The 15,942-nt window shown below is 39.2% G+C and overlaps 1 protein-coding gene across 1 annotated transcript in view; it reads right to left on the minus strand.

Moving 5' to 3' along the window:
• Positions 1-15,942, minus strand: part of GRID2 (glutamate ionotropic receptor delta type subunit 2) — a 765,251-nt gene that overhangs the window by 163,379 nt on the left and 585,930 nt on the right. The gene's annotated exons all lie outside the window — the stretch shown is intronic.

Consider the following 15,942-nt stretch of genomic DNA (forward strand, 5'->3'; position numbering starts at 1 on the left):
ACTTCTACCTTACTTTCAGTGATGCACTAATTGGAGAAATAATAGCTGCCATAATTTTAGCACGCTGTCTGCTCCAGCCCATCTTTCCTAGAGGAACTCTGACGAAAGGAATTACACTAGTTTTAATTAAAGCTTATACTACTCATTAATAATGAAGCAGCAGTGATTTTTAGCCAGGTTAAAAAGCACATTTAAAGGTGATTGAGGAAAAGACCGTTGGATAGGCACATCAGAGTATTTAGAAAGGACTGCAACAGATCATGAAGAAAAAGGAAGTCAGCTACGAGATGCTTTGCATTGGTGCTATCGTATTTCCTGGGCTTCTATAGACAGAAGCTTTTTCTCAGGGATCTCTCTAGGACTAATTGCCTTTCAATTTGAATTTACTAGATACTGATGTTACATGATGGTAGATGCTTATCTTGTGAACAAAGAAACAGACCAACCAAGCACTCATCCCTTAGCACCACAGACAAACATTACTGGTTTCATTTTTGGAATTCATTATCACATTCATCTGGCCTGTACAATTACCAGTGTTAAAACAAAAATCCAACACAAGGACAACGACTGACGTCAGAGGACTTTGGAGCAGAGTCTCACTTACGGCATGTAAACTAATTGCCAATGTAAACCTGTCATAGAGTCAAAAAGGCAGGCACTTGCAGGTACCAGTTCTTGCTCTGAATTGCCTTCTCCATGGACTGTGCATGAAATCTATGGAGGGATGCTCATCTTCTCACTTGGGTAGATAACTTAAGCCTCTAAACCCAGGTGGTTTTCATGTCCCTATTTAAAGGCACAAAAGAACTTGCTCTGACAAAAACAAGATTAACATCAGTAGGTTACTGCTGGGCCCAGTGGCCTCTACTGATACTAGTGTCTCAGAGAATTCATCCCTATAATTTGAGAAATATCACCTGTAAAACATCCAAAACACTACTGTACTTTGATGCAGAGTCACAGAAATGGCGAGGTGCCTGAACCAGCTGAAGGCGTCTGTGAAAGAAGGAGAGTACGTTTGCTGACTGTGATTGAACACAAACTTATAGAAAGCATTATTCTCAGTCCTTCATGGGAAAAGCCTTTGTATGTGTGTTACATAGATCTTCCAAAGTGAGACAGAAAACAAGGAACAAACCCTGAGTACACACATTTAACAATTTGAGAAACAGAACATTTGAAATATTTGTTTTCTTATTACACCCACTAGGCTATTTTAGGGCAACTTATAAATTATTTAATTTCAATATATTTGTATCAATTGATACAATATTTGTATCAATTTCAATATATTTGAAGATGCCCCCTTAAGAGATAGGTGCCTCAAAAAGTAAAAAAACCAAACCTTTCTGCAATAATATAGAGGTTTGATTTGATGGTCTTAAAGATCTTTTCCAACCTAAGTGATTCTATGATTCCATGTTTCACAAAAGAAAATGGTCTTAAAACAATGTAGTCATTTCTGTCTGCCATTTTCAGAACTGTCCTAATTCTTTCCACTTTGAAGTTCAGGTTATACTATTGTCAGGGAATGAGCACGAATAACGCTGAGCATACTTTTAATCTCAAGTAATAACTTAATCAAGGATCTACTGGATTCAGAACTCCAGTAGAAATCATTGGAAGTAGCAATAGGATAGGAGGAGGAACTAAAGTATGAGGCATCATATTAATCTCTTGCAATTACTCATCTTTCCAATAGCTATTTCTGAGTAAAAGCACAAACTGTCTCTGCTGGGTTTCCTCACTTCATGTTCCCATCTGATCACAAAGACCAACCACAGACGATAGCGGCCATCTCTGCTTCTTCTATACCTCCACAGCGTGTCTAGCTGTTCACCGCAGTACAGATGGACTGCTGACATGGTCCAGGTCCTCATCACTCCTTTGGCAAAGCCCTCCAACACTTGGGGCTGAATAACCTAACCGCTGAAATGTGTTACCTGTAATGGTACAGTGAAACGTAGTGAATGTATTTTGAAGAGTGTGCACTGTACACTGTATGTGATAAACCACTGCCTTCCTATAAAGCAAAGCATTTGATAGTCTATGTTTTCTGTACTAAAAATATTGAAAATGGCACTAAGTTCAGAACAAAAGTGCATTAAATTAATTCGGTGATTGTCGTTCTTAGTCACATAAAGAAACTAATTAGAACTTAGATCCAATTAGCATATCCAAATGTGTTGAAAGTATAATTACCACAGAAACAGCACTGCTTTTGCCAGATTTAAAACCCTAGGAAGTTACTGAATAGCCTTTGTATCCTTTTGAGGATAAAGTCAATTTTTAATTATGTACATTAATGTCTACATATTTATGTAATTAGTTTTTTAGCCTGACTCGTTCTACCTATTTAACAAAAAACCCACCATAAGTGATTCCTGGAAATTTAGTGTAGCACTACTTTTCCTTTAAAAAAGCACATTTTATTTTCAATTATTGTTCATTTAATTTTCAATTCAATTGTTCCTTTATGTAGCACAGTCATGGAGCAGACAAATGTGCAGTGCCTTGCCAATAAAGCTGAAATTGATTTTGAGTGGGAGTTGCTTACTGTTATTAGGTGAAAATGAATCGACATTTATTGATGACAATTTGAGCTTGTCATTGCAGCAAGGAGCAAATGTAACTATTGCTGAAACAGCAAGGTGGGGGTGGAATGAAGGTACCTCTTCAGCTCTACTTCTCACTTAACCACTTCTGCAAAACATTTGTTACTTCTGCATTTACTTCCTTTTTCCTTTGTTCTGTCTCTAATAGTTGAAATGAGAGAATAGATCAGGCAGTAACAGAATCTCATGTTAATTCTGGTTGATTTGTGTAGAACAATATGTGTGATGGGAACTCTCTATTGAACACAGTTCTTATCTTCATACCATATGAATTTTGTCATTTATAGTGCTTTATACTTCCAGTGCATTTTCTTCTATTTATTCTAATGACAGGATTCATTCTGCTACATTCAGATATAAAATGATGAAGACAGAAATGTTGTCAATGCTCCGCTTCCTTTGATATCCAATTTAAATCTCTTTCTGATCATCCCACCTCCCAGCTTGTTATCCCCTCTATTATCATTATTAGAATGGGTTTCTCCTTTTGCAGAGGTGCTTCTTCATTAGAAATTTTTTCCTATAGGAACTATGCGTTATGGAAGGTCTGTAATTTATATATCAATACTAAAATAGGAAAAATCTATTTTATGTATATCTGCAATTTCCAGACACTGAATTATAAGGAACTCAGAACACTAAAATCTATAATGCTTTTACGACAGAGCTTACAGCCAGATTTTCTCCTCTACTTCCTATGAAATCACTGAACTCTGCTGAATACCTGAGAGCTTTCACTTCTTTTTTTTCTGGCAGAGTAAAAGCAGATTAAAATTGTGCCCATTAATCGAGAAAAATACATTGGCCTGGTATGCTCACAGTTGAGGACAATCACAGAAAATCAGTAAAACCAGAACACTGATACAGCTGCATACCTAAGTGCTTGTCACTACAGGAGAGTGTAGAGCGTTCTGTTACTTCAATTAATAAAGAAAAAATACAGGATCTGGTTCACCCAACACTGCAACGCAGCCACCTCTAAACTCAGACTGCATCACAGCAACACCACAAGACAGTCAAGAGCAGAAAACACCCTAGAGAAGCTGCACAGGAAATCTGAAAGACAAAACACTGTAACATCTGCAACTGGAATCGATCAGGACACCAGGATTACTATTACTCCTCTTTCCTTTATTTTCCTGGCATTTAAAGAAAAAAAAAAAAAGAAAGAAAAAAAGAAAAAGAGAACAAGATCTTGGTTTTAACACAGACAGCCTGACAAAACAGTTCCAGTGGAAATACCCACAATGGAGTGCTGCTTATCATTAGCAGCTCGTAAGAGAGCCGGTCACCCACAGAAATACCCGCCTCCTCACCTACAGTACCCATACGTTCTTCAGAAATCCCCTTCTCAATTTTCACACAGGTCCAACCTGCTTTAGTAACTGACTTCTTCCAAAATACGACTTCAACAGAAGAAATGCACGTTAAACAATGCCCTTTTCCATTCCAAAGCATAATAAATCCACACAACTGGAAAAGACATCATGAAGCTGTCATGAAACAGCACTCAGCTAGGAGATTCTAACTCCCAGGTGGGCTGGGAAGACTCAATACACAACAAGAAATAATGATGAAAAATGTGATGTGTGGATTCAGCATTTACAAAATTTGCTAGGACACCAGTTTAGTCAAAATTCAAGCAGGACAACACAGAAATAGTTTTGCACAGAGTATTCCTGATGCCTCTTGCTAGCTATTGTTTAATACGTCCAACAGTGACTGGGAAACCAGACATCAAATCCTATAGATGAAAGACTATGTCTCACAGGAGAAACACCATAAAACACATGTTTCAGTTGTCATTCTGATACCATCAGTAAATGAAAGATTTAGTTGGACACTGTTACCTGGTTAAAGAGTTCAGTTCAGCTCCCTAGCCAGCACCCAACAGCTGGTCAACCAAATCTGCAAAAAGTATGATGGCCAGGAGTTAACCGAGGACCTTTTTACTCCTGGGCTTGATTAAAGAAATAAGGATCAGTTTTGTTCTTCACAGCCATTTCCTCACTCGACTGGTTAGCAGGAAAGCTTTCTGTGTTTCACTTCTCCCTTCACTGGAGCTTAGGTAATAGTCAGCAAATAATGTTGTTAAAATCAATAGAAAATACTGTGTTCAACAAATTGGATAATGTATAGCAGCACTTGTTTCTGTGTGGTGAAACCTATATAGTTCTGTGCATTCAGTTAATTATTTTGTACAGTATGTTTTATTGCTTTAATTTATATCTGGACTAGAAGAAATGACCTGCCCCCGGACTCACGCTGTTATTTTCAAGCTATGTTAGGAGAATGTGAATACCCAAGTTTAGTTTTATATCCAGTGGCTTAAGGATTATAATTGCAGCAGTCAAGGTGGTCTATTTGTTTTATTAACTGATCATAGACTCAAGTGCAAGTGACCTAAGTAAGAATTTCTTTCCTCAAAGCCAAAGCACAGGGCAGAATAATGCTGCACACAGTTAATAAAATGTTTTGCTTTGAGGACTGCCCAAATTTCCTTTTCTTATTGAATTGGAATAAAGAAGCTAGTAGAAAGTTACCTGCTGGTAACCTGCTGTTTGTTTACCTACCGGCTCTTGACTTAATATTTTCTCAAGGACTCATGCACGCAGATTGGTGCCAGAAGTTATAATTGGATGTTTTAGACCACTGACAAATGTTGAATATATGGGGGAAAAGAGCAGAGACTGCATACCTGCTCTCACACTGTGTGCTCCACTCATGAAGCTCATGCTTAGAGCTTAGGCTGAGCTTCCAGAGGAACTCTAATGGTATGATTTTTGGAAAGTATAGTACATTGCCACATCTCAAAGATAATGAACCATCTCCCCAAGCTGGTGGTGTCATTCTAATGGTCCCTCACTTTTTTCCGCCCTTCATCTCTAGCTTACTTTATTACTACTTTCCCTTTTGCTTGAAATTTGGTGGGTTTAATCTATCATTTCCCATTTCTAAGTGTCTTCTCTTTTATCTTTGGAAAACACCCTTTTTCCCTTCTCTGGTCCTCCCTGTGAATACAGTACTCCCAGCAGTTCCCTAACCTGTGGTTATCTTGCTCTTTCCTATATTGCAATGTCCCTTTTCATTTCTCTGTGTACTTTCAGCATACTTACCTTCCTCTCTGCTTTTCTTTCCCCTGATCTTCCCTGCTGTTTCCTGTGCCTTCTTCCTGCCTTGCTCTTTTTGTTTAGGGCTTGGGTTGGAAAAGGGACGTCACCCTTCATTTGGCGACTACACTGTGGATCGCTGTGCAGGAAAAGCTCCCGTGGAAAATCCCAGTGGTGCTCAGGGATTGCTGTGGCAGCAAGCATTCACAGGGAAAGTACTACCTGTCCTTCATTCGTCCTGTACCACAACCCAGGGCATGCAGAAAGCACACGCATGCAGGCTACTGGCGTGTTCTGGAATTGCTTGAATGCCAAAATGACCTTTGTGAGGAGGCAGGCTTTGTTCTCCTTTTGCTGAAAATTGAGGTAAGAGTGTAACAGCTGACAAGAGCATGTCGCTAATGGCTTGGGCTTTGGTCAACAGAGAGGTCGGTAACCACCTGAGATGAGTAACACACTTTTCAGACTTTATGATTCAACTGGGCTTGGCCCTATATCACCTAGAATACAGTGTGAACAACAGGAAGTTGTGAAGGTAAAAAACAACCTTCACTGAAGACAGATATTAGTCATTAAGTATAACATCTACTTTTACATGATTTTTTTAACAGCATGAGTGCATGTTATCACCTTGTCATAGTTTATCAGGTGATGTAAATAAATTAACTTAAAATTACCTAAATATGCCCTTCCTCCTAAAACAAAAAAAAGAGCAAGTAATACTATTTCCCCAAAACACACATGCAAACACTCTCTTTTCTCCTCAGGAGGCAAAACCTCCTTTAAACTATCAACTTCTTCATACTGCCAGAGTAAAACTCATGAATATCACTTTCATTTTACACGGAAAGCTTGCTCACTAATGTCTGAATTATTCCAGGGAAATTGATAATACCAAGTGAGTTCAGGTTTGTGTGCAGTTTAAATACAGTCACTTTGATTTTTAGTTGCAAATCCTCATCTGCTTTCTCATTAAGCATTTTAAGAGTTTAAAAGGATGTCTTTTATCTAAATCCTGTAAGGTCTGAAAAAAATTTTAAAGAAATCAGTGTTTATAATTGAACTTTGTGCATTTCATGCTGGGACACCACTGCGTCTTTATGAAATCAAAGAGGAAATATTCAAAGTTACTACTCCAGCTCATATTGGATTACAATACACGGGATTTCTGTATCATAGTAAAACCTTTGATCAAACCTGATCAGTGACGAACAATGAAAAATATTGATTTCCACTACCTTGTGTGAAGCTCCCTCTCTACAGGTAGCAACAAAACATGTGTGGCACATTACAGCTTCTCACCAGTTCCCTGGGAGTATATGAACGGTCTTCAATAGACTCCCAGCTTTCCCTTCAGCTTAGTAAGGTGCTTTTTGGGAATTTGATTTTTCAGAAAAGGATTGACAAAGTGGAATATCAACAGAAACTGTTAGCACTGTTGCAGGGATCAAAAATGCTGGGGGCAGCGTTCCAGAAATAAATCAAAATTGTAATAGCGTAGAACAAACCCATCACTGTTTCACTTGGAGAGAAGTGGGCTTACGGGGCGGGATCCGTAACAAACCCAGTCCAATAAGCCACGTAAGTGAATCCTTCAGAGTAGAGTAAATTGGGCTATGCTTGAACACCCTGCTTCCGCAGCAGACTGCTGCCAGGGCTGAGTGACTTGGGTACCTCCACACTGCACTGCAGTCAGCTCTGTCTCTAAGCAGGCACGCTGAGAAGGACCTTGGCTTTTTTTCTGCAATGAAAAACTCCCCTTGAATATAACCACAGAATTAGCAGTCAGAGAACTGCAGACAGAATTAGCATACAGAGAATTGCGCATTAGCTTCATCACGCTCCAAGCTGGGAGGAAAAAGAAAGGCTGTGGTCTCGCTCCAGCCCAGGAGCTGCGGTAGTAGAGCCGTAGCACAGACCTGTGCTTGTACTAAAGGAATCTGTGCTTGTTTTAAAGGCAGCTGACAAGGAACTCTGTGTTTAGGAAGACGCGTGGCCCAGTGATGCTACAGAGCATCTGGACTAATCTCAGCGGCACCTCTTTAGCCCTATTTTTGAAGTGTAAGGAGAATTATCACAGCACTGCTCACAGAGAAATGCATCAACAAACTCTACATCTGGTTATCTTTTCACATGAAGCACAATGTTATGGAGTACACTTTTTCCAGGTATAGCATATGGGAAGCTCCCTTTCTCTTTGGCAAGCTAAAGGATTTTAAATGAAGCAATACTCCACCACCACTTACTCAAAAGTAGATGATTCATTTATTTAGCTACTGAATGTTCCTTGAGTAGTGTTGTGCTGGTTTTCCTGATGCACGAAAAACAAGAGTTGCGTTCACAGGACTTGGGTAAAGGTTGGGAAACGTTCCTAAGATGTACACACCATGGAAATACATGTTCTGAAAACTTTTTAATGAGGATGCTGTCATTTTTAAATATACACTTCTACTTAGCATGTTTGGCATTGCTACATAATTCTTAACTTTATCATGTAATACAGAATAAGAAACAGACAGAAAAACACATCCCCTGCCTTACTCAAGCGCCTAATGTATGGGCATGAAAACACTCTCTCCAAGTCCCAGATACAAAATCAAAGAGAGGAATATGTGATAAGGTACTATTTTTATCCCAAAGACCGTGGGTCCCTGTTTTCCCAGACACATTCACCCTCTCATCACCAACGTGAAAGGCAAAGGAATTAGTATGGAGGTAGTGTGAGAACACGCACCACTGTTCAGTACAGATGATATACATATCTTAAAGCATACCTGTACCTGTCTAGAAGCTGTTCAAACCTACACAACACCAAAGTAGCTTACGCTCTATGTCCTTCAGCACAGCAGAATTTTCCAGCTCTTTCTTACATGTAGTATAAAGAAAGATTCGATGAGAGCATCTCCTATTCACACATGCCAGTGCAACAGGCTTCCCAAGCACAGGGACTATGAAACACCTGCTCACAAAGCATCAACACCAACCACCAAAACCAAAAGCTGATGGAACATGAGAAATTCACATGAAAGGCCAATTTAACTAATTTCCATTTTATATATGCATATATGAAGGCACTTCTGAGAGTGCCTAAAGAATGAAGACCTTTGGTGAAAAGGGTCAAACCAAACCAAGTTGTTATTCAAATACTGCCTTCAAATTTCTCGCTACAGAGAAGCTAACGTGACAATGCAGCAAGCGTAGCACTAGATGATAAACTGCTTTTTGTTGATTTTCCAGATTCCCGTGATGCTTAAATGGGAAATGCAGAGATTGAAACAATCTTTGCTTACACATAGATCAATACTCCATTCCCAAATCCAGGATTTATTCTCGGTGTTGGCAGAAAAAAAAAGAGGCTTGCTAAGTTGAATATGTCACAAACTTACTAGCTGGATGCTGGCTAGTAAATTAATGCAGCATTTTGTCACTGATATGTTAGTATTATCCCAGTATAACCTACTCTCACAGGGTGTATGGCTAGAGTGTCACCAGTTTTCAGTGTGTTATGGACCAGATATTACAAGTGATTTACTGGACCATATATTTTTGAGAGTTTCATAGTAAAGCAAATGAGGATGTGGTGTGCTTTTTCCACTCCCTCAGCACAGGGCAGCTTTCTTCGGAATCAGAACTGACAGTGAAGAAATCAAAAAACTTAGCACAGCAGCGACCAAGCAGAGTACCAGTACCAAGCAACAGCTGAGAAGGAGCAACAGCCTCTTCTGAAGGTGTTTTTGGACCATGAGGCTTGGGAGAACAGAAGGGTCAAGTGAGAATTTGAGGAAATGGTTGCGGACAACAACCTGGATTATGAAAGTTCCACTAAATGCAACTTCAATGAGTGCATATGCGTTCACCCAGTCTCCTAAAGACCGTCACAGGGGCCAGGAGCATTGCGCACTGGCAAGTCCTTGAGGAACCAGGTCATGGTCTGTCTCATACCAGGGGTCTCTCTTTCCATTGGGTGCAGAAAATCCTTTTTAAAGATTTTTGCTTGCAGATTATTTAGCCTTAATTCCAAAGCACAGGCCTTTTCAGCATCAATAAACTGTTACTGAAATTATTTCTGTGCTAGAGGCCCTGACAGAACTGCTACACTGATAACCAAATGTTATACTGATAATGATCAAAAGCAATTTCCTCTCTACCAGCACTATAAACTCACCTTCAGCACAGACAATACATTCAGCTTCTTTCCTTTCTACATACCACAGGACATCTGCTACATCATTACGTAGCAGAAAGGCTGTCCCTAAGACAGACCTGTGCTCCTACAGACTTCTGATGATGCCCTCAATGACACCTCAGAGGCATCATCACCTGTCTACCAGGAATAGTGTAATTCTGATTGCACAGTGGTTTTTCCTGGTGGTGATTCTGCACAGCAATCACAGCTGAGACAGACTGTACAAAACTGTTTAAAGTGTTTATGTTACACTTGTGCACATTATACAACAGATATTGTTTAAGGCAAGTTTGGAGCCCACTGTATTTACTACTAATCGGTGCTCCACAGAAGGATATCTAAACCCTAGCAGGATATGTCAGTAGCTAGTTCAATGGAGCCACATAAACGAGTGCGTGCTTTTGTATTAGAGAAACAGAGGCATGAGAGAGTATAGATTTCATGTGCTGAAGTAAGGGTGGGGAAAAAAGTTGCGTATTAAAGAAGGACTCAGATGAGTAGTATAACTTTTCTATATGCCTATTATTTACTATGGAAAATATAAAAAAAGCACCACAACAAAAAAGCATTTCAGAGGCAGGCTATGACTCTCCCTTCAATGCATAAAAAACTACTCTGACAATTAGACACAAAGTTTCTAAGAAGTCTCTTAGTAGTGCTAACAAAAAAAAATAATATAAAATTCTCAACCATCCGTTGAACAAAACTCGAACGTTAAAGCTGAGTTTTGCCTACCAAGACAAAATATTTTGTAATAGATTGCTCTGAAGAACCTGAATGGCTGACAGTGTGAGTGATTTTACAAACTCATTGCTCCATACAGCGCAAGTATTTGCTCTTATTATGGTAAATAAGCTTGTCAGAACAATCTACGTATCATAAACATCTAAATGGCAAATGGTATGTATTAGAATACCTGAAGATTTAAACAAAGTATCCTTGTGGAAAATAGTAAACCATTAGTTTAAAAGATGAATTGACACTTCTAATAAGCCATCTCTAGAATAGCTGAATCAGTAAAATATTTTTTTATTACAAATGGAAATCACTGCTTTAATGACACTAGAATTTGCCACAGAACTAAATTAGCGATATATCTTAGTAATTAAAACTACAGAAACACATTATAAATCTATCTTGCAAAGGATGGGAATTATATTTGCTAGTACACTATATTCCCACAGTAGATCCTGTTTAGCATACACAATGCTGAAATTGTGTAAAGAAACTAAGAACTTTAAACCACTGAGATTTTTTTTTAGTTAGTTTAACATTGCAAAGCTTCTTCTAAGAATATGTGGCATATATGGCAGTGATTGTTTAACCAGAGAAGTACTTATACTGTGCTCATCACCACAGTGTTTCTAGGATTTAATTTTAAGGGATAATATCAATTTTTAAATCATCTTTCCATTTGAAAAGATCCACCACTTTTAAGAAGGGAGAAATGCCTACCTTAAGATTATATTAACAAATCAGTAATTGGGCTCAAATTGCCTTCTTGAGCACATTACAGCTACTATACTTGCCCTTTGGGCACATTACAGCTACTACACTTGCCTTGATCTCTTGTTGCTTCCCATTTTCAACAGCACCCACTCGATGTGACTGTAAACAATGTGAGGGTAGGAACTACGTTACCATATGCATCCGTAACCTACGTTATGGAGCTTTTCACTGTAATCGTAATTATCATTAGAGATATAGTACTATGTTCCTCATTTTTCCGAGTTTCAGCTATACCTTGGTTTAAGTTGCCTGCCTGGTAGCTACCAGGCTGTTTCCCCTGTATAACCAATTACCGAGAGGTCAGAAATGTCCAACTAGTCTCTGTCTGTATGATCTACCCGTGGATATGCCAGAATCACAGCCTTTATGCTAAGCTGATGAAAGTCAGTATATACTCTCCTCCTCAAGAGAAGAGAGAAATTTCTTCAGTTGGAAAGGAGACTTAAAAATAATAATATCCCTCCAAATGTTAAACACAGCCCAGGAACAGAATTCTGGAGTCCTGTTTCTCAACAGCCTGTGGGTACCACTGCATTATCTTTCAATGCATACTTGAAGCTTTTCACTGGGGACACTAATTATCTTTCAATCAGGAGGCCCTAAGGTTAACAGTCACACTAGAGACGGTGTAAATATCTTCAGGGATAAGAGTGAAGAGTGCTTGCTTGAAAGCTGACTCTTGTCTGAGCGTTCATCTCCATTATAGTTATGACAGAGAATTTTACTGGTTTACATAAACTGAGAAAGCAGACTTTATTACTAGAGTTTCAGAATTATACAACTTCCCCTATGTATTACCTTTTTTTTTTTTTTTTAAATATCATGGTCTTTTAAAATTTCACTGTCAGACTAACCTCCATCTATGCAATCCTGGGTAATATGCTGCAAGTCCACTACTTCAGCCTGAGTCAAAAAAAAAAGTCAAAATAGCCTATTACCTGGCGTGGCATCTATCCATTGTCTAAAGTGGAGATGAAGGCTATTAGCCCGTCAGCATTAGTTCTGATTTAAACACTTTGCTCTAGACACTTTCATTAACTGTGTTGACATAGCCATATATTATTCATTTAACCTCCACTTCATTGCACTCCTAATATGCAATCATGTTTTGCAAATGTGAACCTGAATATAAGGCATTCAAAGCTGGAGACCTGGTTGGTGTAAGTCAGAGTATTTTACTGAAAATAAGCCTCATTAGTCTAGCTGAGGATCCAACCCTATCTCTACGCCTGCAAATGCAACTACATTTCTTCCTAGAATAGGTCCTGAATATGTCTCCATTTTTAGTACAACACCAAGGATTTATGCTCGGCTCACTTTTCATTGCATTAAAACACTCATTAAAATGAGAATTTGTACTGTTATCGGAAAGGTAAAATGCTTCTATGCAAGATGCACTGAAGCTAAGTGAATAATTCATCTATTTTTCAAATATAAATTTATTCATGGAATAATATCCTCTAATAGCTCCTGTTATGGCGATTACAGGCAGTTTCTCCAGAGCATTCAATAATCAGAAAGCTATGCTGGTTTATTTAGCTGGACACGTTGCCCTTACAGAACATCTTTGTCTCGTGATTGGACTATCCAGTTTCTGGCATGAACAGCTGCATTTATCAATTCAATTCTTACCAGCTTTAGAACCCAGGAAAATACAGACCACATACTTATTAAAGTAATCATTAATAGTAACTTAGTGTAAGCCTTACACAGCACGTGATAGCCCTACTCTCAGTAATTGTCACTCAGAGTTTTTAGCAAATCTAAAATCCTTGAACAATCAAAACTGAGTCCTTAAGCAAACAAGTGGTAAATCCAAGCCCCTAGCACCCAAACAACCCTAAACCAGTCTAGTTGTTTTGTGGTTTCTTTTGAAGATAGATTTGAAAAATCAGAGTAGTATTAACAGTGTATTAAACTATTAAGTATTCACTAATGTCCTTCTCCTCCAGCTAATGGGATTCATAATTATCTCACTTCAGTAGCTAAGAGAATTTCCTCAATATTTCTTTGCAGTTACTTCTTACGTGCTATTTCCCTGATGAAAACAAGCTTTAAACCACTCCACCAGGTCTATTCCTACCTTTAATGCACTGGCATCTTCTATTCCAATCTCCAGACAGCTATTAGGATCATAGCTCTTTTGAAAAAAATTCTCTAATCAGCCCAGTCTATTTCTGTGCTAATTATCACTATGCTCAGACTGACTATATTGAACAGATAACCTTAACATATACACATTATTTTGAATTGTGTAGGCTGCTGTCTCCCTGCTCATACAGAAGTGTCATTGTAGCTCTGCTGGTGTAATTCTACGAGCAGGCTAGGCTTGTAGAGAGAAGTAATGTCTTTTATTAGACCAAGAGATATAGTCAGGGGAGAGAACAAGCTTTGGGCTCAGACGACTAATGAAAGTCCTCTGAGACAAAAAAGCTTTCTTGTTTTTCCTCCAACTGTATTATTTGGTCTTATAAAAGATATAAACTTTTCCCTATAGGCCTGACTGTCCTTGGTTATAATAGATTACTTACAACAGAGATAGGTCAAAAAAGGAGTTGTAGAACAAAATAAAGTAAACCAAAAAGCCCAAAACACAGTTAGGGAAGGTAAAATCATGGCCTAGATAAATAGCAACTCCTTACATAAAATTGCCTGCCTGACAGTCTGAAAGGTGGTCTTTTCAACCTTAACACCATGATAGGGTTGCTTGCCAAGACTACTAACCTCTAGACCAAAACACAACGATCTGTTTTTTGGAGAGAGTGCACAGGCAAGTTGCTAATTAGCACACTGTCAGCTATCTGCTGAAAGCAGCCAGGAAATTGGATGGCACTCTGGTGAAGTTATGTGCATCTAAGAGATTTAAGGATATGGAGGGACTGAAAGGGCTCCCCGTGCATATTCATAGTAAAGGAAGGCTATGGAAAATACAGGCTTGCTGGTCAATGAGCAGGGGACCTAGAGACAACAGAACCAGAAACAACTGAGGAACATACTTTCTTTGCCTGAATCTTTACTGGCAAAGTTTGTTCCTGGGCTTTCCAGCTCTTGCATTTCGTGTCAGAGTCTTGGGGAATGAAGAACTACCCACGATACAGGGAAATCGATGAGGGCATGCTTAAACAAGCAAATGAGTCCGTGGGCCCACGCAGGATATACCTGATAGGGCTGAGGGAGCTGGTGGATGTCACTACAAAACTCTGATGTTTGAAAGGTCATAGTGATGGGAAAAAGGCAAAGATCACACCCATCTTTAAATACCACAAGAAAGAGGACCCAGTGAAGCAAAGACTGGCCAACCTAACTTCAATTCTTTGAGGGATTATGGAGCAAACCCCTTTGGAAGGTCTTTCCAAAGGCACAAAGAACAGGGAGGTGCTGAAGAACAGCTGGCAGAGATTTTTCCAGCCAAATCATGCCTGATCTGCTGATTGCTTTCTGCGCTGAGGACTGGCTTGACGGATGAGGAGATGGCAATTTGTTTGACTTTAGCGAGACTTTTGATGTGGTCTATATTCTTGTAGCCTGGGCTGCATTAGCAACAGCGTAACCAACAGAAAGCTAGGTTTGTGTAGCCAGGAGAGGAGGATACAAAGAAGAATCTTATTGCTGCCTGTAACTGATGGAAGGGAGGGCTACAGAGAAGGTGGAGCCCCACTTCTTAGCGGTGCTGGACAATGAAAGAATGAAAAACAACAGTCACAGGTTGCAGCAAAAGCAATTCTTTGCTGTTAGATTGACCAAACACTGGGAACAGAGGACCAAAGAGGTTTTGTTTAAAATAAACAGCTTTTGTGCCACTGCCAAACCATGATTTTCCCAAGGAAGGAAAATCATTGTAGATGTCATTACTCAAAGGTGATATAGTCAGCATGGTTGTCCTGGTTTCAGCTGGGACAGAGTTATTTTCTTTATAGTGGCTGCTATGTTTCAGATTTGGTAGGAAAGGAATGTCAAAAATGCATATTGTTTTAGTTGTTGCTAGGTAATGTTTATAGTATTCAAGGACTTTTTTCAGCTTCCCATAGAAGCTGAGAAAGAGCATAGACAGAACAGTGGAATGTCCAATGGAATATTCTGTACCATAGGCATCATGCTCAGTATACAAATGAGGGTTGGCCGGAAGGCGGGAGTTGGTGATCACTGCTCCAGTCGGGCTGGGCAACCAATTCACTAGGTGGTGAGAGTGATTTTGTCTTGTATATTCTTTTAGAATTATTATTGTTTTTTCCTTTTCCATTATTCTTCTATTAAACTGCCTTTATCTCAGCCCATGAGGGGTTTTTTTTTTCCCCTTTCATCTCCTTTTCTCCCTCTTCTCTCTGCCCTTCTTGTGGGGGGAGAAAGGGGAGTGAACAAGTGGCTGCGTGGTCCTAGTTGCTGGCTGGGGGTAAACCATGACAATGGTTAACAAAACTAAGAATTGGGGAAAGAAGGGAAGGACATGATCCAGGTTTGCAGTCAGACAGCAGTAAGATGTCAGGCATAATCTAAAAGAGAAGTGAAGGATGGCCCTTTC

Source organism: Chroicocephalus ridibundus, chromosome 5 (assembly GCF_963924245.1).
Source record: "Chroicocephalus ridibundus chromosome 5, bChrRid1.1, whole genome shotgun sequence".
Classification (NCBI taxonomy): Eukaryota; Metazoa; Chordata; class Aves; order Charadriiformes; family Laridae; genus Chroicocephalus; species Chroicocephalus ridibundus.